At 43.2% G+C, this 5,259-nt stretch overlaps 1 long non-coding RNA gene across 11 annotated transcripts in view; it reads right to left on the reverse strand.

Annotated features, from left to right (window-relative positions):
• Positions 1-4,247, reverse strand: part of LOC119311344 — a 6,229-nt gene extending 1,982 nt beyond the window's left edge. Inside the window, exons 1-10 of one of the 11 annotated variants that reach the window (XR_005151012.1) lie at positions 3,709-4,247; positions 3,272-3,580; positions 2,906-3,155; positions 2,671-2,803; positions 2,525-2,590; positions 2,127-2,263; positions 1,281-1,369; positions 917-1,050; positions 655-827; positions 1-46 (exon numbers count right to left, since the gene is read on the reverse strand). This is a non-coding gene — a long non-coding RNA (uncharacterized LOC119311344). Of the gene's footprint in view, positions 47-654; positions 828-916; positions 2,264-2,524; positions 2,591-2,670; positions 2,804-2,905; positions 3,156-3,271; positions 3,581-3,708 lie in introns of all 11 variants that reach the window. The other 10 variants (XR_005151011.1, XR_005151013.1, XR_005151010.1 and 7 more) reach the window with 10 other exon arrangements.
• Positions 4,248-5,259: the final 1,012 nt, after the last annotated feature.

Here is a 5,259-nt window from a genome sequence, read left to right on the forward strand (position 1 = left end):
CATCTCGCTCAGTCAAACCTCTATGTAGCTCTCTCTATCATTGAAGCTGTCAGGTTATCAAATGTACGATATATTTATCAGGAAGTTATTCTAATACTCTAGTAACATAATATAATAACTAATATATTAACAACACTGTTGCTTGAAGGGTCCAATTAGAAGCTCCTACTTATTTTAGTGTGCCAAGCAATCTGTGTGTGCTGCAATCTTCAAGTAAGATGGTTGTGCAATTTTTTGTTCAGTCTTATATAAAGAAGGCGCACATCCTCAAATCCAGCGAATACCGAAAGATGGATAAACTCTCAGCCTTTCACGATGAGCATGATGACCCAATCAAGAAGGCAAAAAGGAAATGAACAAAACAATTGCAACTGAAGAAATCAAGATGCTCCCTGCAAATAACATATCTCAAGAACCTAATAAAAATGAAACTGCGGTCCATAGGGCAGGTTGTTCTTTCCAAGTGAAGCTTTCCAACACTCTCAGATAATTCATGAAGCCAGGACACTATTTTTACAAATTAGATAAGCATCTATTAAACAGAACGAAGCAGGCCAAAGCAAAACATTAATACGAAAATCTCAAACGACCATATCCATCACTTTGCCCAGAGAAATAATGGGAAGATGGATGATTGGAGTTGGTGAAGCTCACCTTGGTGGGGATAAATGTGATAGGAACCTATGTGTTCACGGAGAGCTGACCAATAGGGTTAGCTTGTGTCATTAGCCATGCTTGTCGCTGTTCAACGTGCGCTGCTTGTCAAGCCGATTCCATGGTGCAACGGAGGAGCCACAAGATCCAACCGTATGTACTTGGCAAGAATGCTAAAAAGACAAAAAGACAACACATTCAGCCATGGGGAAAGTGGCAGCAACAAGGACGTGTACACAAGGATACTGCAGATTCCTCTTACCTTCCCATGGCTGAATCCTTTGTCTCGCCACTGAGGGCTGCAGGTACGAGCATGCTTGACTGATTTCTTGTAGTAACCAGGATACATATTCCACCAAATCACCCTTTATGGTTTGCCTATTGTTTTGATATGTTCTACATCATGATCAAACAATTAACAATGCCTAATAAGCAGAATGCAATCCTAAGAATATGCCTTAAAAAATTAGACCAGGTACAAAAAACTACAAATAGCACATGCACAATCTTTTTATGTATATTAGAAAAATGTTCATGTCATATATCTGCATGGTGAAATATTAAGCAATTGTTAACTCAAAATTAGCATCGTAAAGTATATGCAGTTATGGGGAGGTGTTGAATACCTTAGATGCATTGAGAATTACATCAATCAAACTTTTGGCACATAAATCTAGTGGTTGGAGGTGCATTTAGCCATGCTTCTCATCAAGATCTGATCACTTGAATCCGAAGCAAGATGAGCACTTTGTATAGTTAATCAAAAAGCTGAATACGCGAAATGTATCGAGAATTAATTGGTGTACTGCATAAATCAAACTTTTGACCCAAAAAATAAAACCATATAACTTTGTATTAATCTTCAGTTTCTAAAAAATGAACACACTCCATGTATGCATTACTCTACCAAGGATGCACATACAATCTGCATTTTGGCAGCATCTTGGGAACTAAAAAGTGACGAATTGGAGATGTATGAAACAAAAATATGGCAAATACCACGGGAAACAATTGATATATTCCTCACATCTCTGATCAAGCCATTGTAGCCAAAAAAACATGCAGGTCGGAAACACAAAAAATAGATCTTGCATGTTTGTCAACAAACGCCTATCAAAATTCCAAGATCACATATATGACATATCTACCAGACCCTGAATCAAAGTAAATTTCCTTCCTTATTACATTAGCTATTACCCAATGGTGCAGTGGACAGTTATGAACCACAAGCACATTGCATACCAAACAAGTAAGCCAAACCGTGGACAATAAGCGCATAAATCCATTTTTACATAATAAACGTTACATCTTATCATTTTCTATTTGCAAACAAATATGTTGTTATTAGTTAGTCAGTTTGTACTTGTCTAAAAATTAACGAAACATGTTAATATGCAGCAGAAAATGATATTTTTTAACAAGGCCTCCTGGAAACGTGTGCTATATAACCTTTGTGTCTGCGTGGAGCATACCTCAGTTCAGTCCTACAGCCCTTTGATGTAGTCTACAACAATATCCAGCATATCTGAAGTATTTGTTTGCTGCGTCTTCAAGAAGAAACTTAACATGTTTCCAGCAATTGTATTGAACGACTTCTCCGAGAGAATAGCTGCGCAAATGCTATTATGAAATCTGAAGTAACTAAGGTCCGAGTCATCGACAACTACCAAGGTTCTGAATTTCCATGGGCAACACTTCCAGTTTGGATTAGAATCATCAGTTTTAGTACGTTAGAATTTAGTTTTGTATCGCTGAAAGTCATCAGTTTTGGTACTTTAGAGGGTACAAGCTTCTGTAACTCATGGTGAAAAATTCATCTCTATATATTGACATGATTGATAGTGTGCATCAATTCAACTGATTTAGTTACCTTGTCCATGTTGAGCACAAGGTCTTGCAGCCTCCTTAGCCTCTTGCTAATGCTTGTTCTTCTTTGCTAAACAACACGAGCAAGAAAAATATCAGTACAGATATGTGGAAGCAAGATGAAAACCAAAAATGTTGCAGGAAACTAACCCTCTTAGTGATGCTTCACGGGTGAGTGGCGCAGACACGCTTGTCTCAAGACTATGCAGGCGACGAAGTCCTGCTGCGGCTGCAAGTAGCCGTCCATGCCGGGCATGTCCAAAGACGTGCTCGACAGGCCAAACTGAATTTGGGCCAAGGTGTTAGTATAAGTGCAGCATTAAACAATTGACAGGCAGCAGAGTTCGGATGTATGTGAAGTGTATATATGTGAGGTATGTCCTACTTGGGATTTGATTTTGCTGAAGTTGGTGACCATGCCGTTGTCACCATTGGTGAGCACCTTGGCCTTCTTGCTTCCAGGCGCGAAGAACATGATGTTGGAGTTGGTGTCGTCCCAGGAGCTCATGGAGAGCTCGTTGGAGCCGTTGTCGGTGGTGATACTCTCACTGACATCGGCCGGCGTCATTGGGGCGGGCATGGCCATCCCCATCTCCGTGCGGCATCATGTCCTGCTGCCTCGAAAAGCTCCATAGCTGCATATTAATCGAGAGATTTCCACCTCAGTGAAATCTGAACTTCTCTAGAAATAACATAAAGCATTGTACTTCATAGTCACATAGGCCATACCAGGAAAGAAAATGAGTAGTACCTGACTTTGTTGAATTGGAAGAAACCTTGTTAAAGTATCGATTCCCTTTAAACCAGTAGTCTCTCTTCACAGATTAGAAGAGACTAAATACTAAATCCCCTTGACATGTGACGTCTCACGCTCGACCTCTTAACCTCTTACTGCTAATAAAATTTATCCTCTGAATCCCCATCCCACCGTAGACAAGCTGCACACACAGACACGAAAAAACTAAAATCTCCCTTGACATGTGACGTCTCACGCTTGACCTCTTAACTTCTTACTGCCAATAAAATCTATCCTCTGAATCCCCATCCCACGGTAGACAAGCTGCACACACACAGACACAAAAACTAAAATCTCTCTATCCTCTGAATCATGGAAAAATCAAAGAACAGAGGTTGGGCTAAAAGGCAAGAAAGTGAACAACAAATAAATGAGGAAAAAGAGGAACATACATTAAACCAAGCCCTCCACGGCAGCAGCACCGGTGCAAGAACGACAACAAACTCAACAGGCGACGAGCTCACAAAAATGGAGAGCACAACTGCATGCCGAAGAGGACGCAGGTCCGCCACTCCTCTTCGCCTACCCCATCCATCAACCTAGAAGAAAAAAAAACACCTTCTCTGGTCGATGACGCCAAAGATGAGGCGGATCCGCCAATCCTCTGTGTTGGACTGATGAGGAGGAAGATCCGGCAGATCAGGGCGCCGTCATGGAAGGTGTGGCCTGCCTCCCGAGATGGCGCCTTCTCGTCCACTTAGCATGGTCTGACCGTGCTAGCCAGGTGCGGAGGTAGGGAGATGGAGGTGGGGGAGATGAAGCCGGTGAGAGGGAGGAGGGAAGCGGAGGCTGTGGCGGAAGCACAGAGAAGAGGAGACGAGGGAGAGAACAAGTGCGTGGGAGGCGGCGAAGCTCCTAGGGCGGAGGCAGGGGCGACGAGGAGGGAGGGAGTCGCGGCGGCAGACGAGGGAGGGAGGAGGAGGGAGGGAGTGGCGGCTGTGGATTGGGGGTAGGGTTTTTGCGGTTGTGCCCGCTGCGCCCATGATGCATGCGCTCACACGCGGCGCGGCAGGAGAGGCTGTCCCGCGCGCACCCAAAAAGCTGGCACCCAGCCAATTCGATCCTGCCCGAGCCCACATGTCATACCTGTCCAGGTTTCACCGCGCGGTTAAAACGAGACAGATGAATTCCCAACGAGGATCTAACGGGCAGCAGCGAAAAAAAGACCATGTTGACCATGATCGAACGGCCATCGAAGGAAGCGATCGAGGGAGCCCTCTCCATGCGAGTTGGCTAGCCTCTGTATTGTTTTAAATTACATGATGAATTGCATCCGACATAATTATCCATCACTGATCCAATGCCTACGAGTTTTTCACATATTGTGCTTTGCTTATTTACTTTTCCGTTGCTGCTGTTACAATTACTACAATATTGCTATCGTTACTGTTATCACTGTTACCGTTACTATCATACTACTTTGCTACTAAATATTTTGCTGCAGATACTAAGTTATCCAGATGTGGTTGAATTGACAACTCAACTGCTAATACTTGAGAATATTCTTTGTCTCCCCTTGTGTCGAATCAATAAATTTGGGTTGAATACTCTACACTCGAAAACTGTTGCGATCCCCTATACTTATGGGTTATCAGGTCCTCGTAAGGTGCCTAATTACACAGATGATCTCCCACCCGAGGCTTGGATTGAGATCTATGAACTGGCGATGGAGATGTTGGATGTCAGTGATGCGGTTTGCACCAAGTATTTCACCATGATGTTGGATGGGCCGGCTCGAACCTGGTTGAAAGGGTTGCCTACCAACTCGATCAGCCCATGGGCTGAGTTGAAAGCACATTTTATTCAGAATTTGAAGGATACATGCAAGGAACCATTGTCGATTATTGATCTGGACACTTGTGTCCAGTGCAAAAAATGAGTCGGCTTACTATTGGGTTCACCGGGTTTCAGCTATTATCCATTCTTTGGATAGTATCAATGCC

Source organism: Triticum dicoccoides, chromosome 5B (genome assembly GCF_002162155.2).
Source record: "Triticum dicoccoides isolate Atlit2015 ecotype Zavitan chromosome 5B, WEW_v2.0, whole genome shotgun sequence".
In the NCBI taxonomy this organism is placed as follows: Eukaryota; Viridiplantae; Streptophyta; class Magnoliopsida; order Poales; family Poaceae; genus Triticum; species Triticum dicoccoides.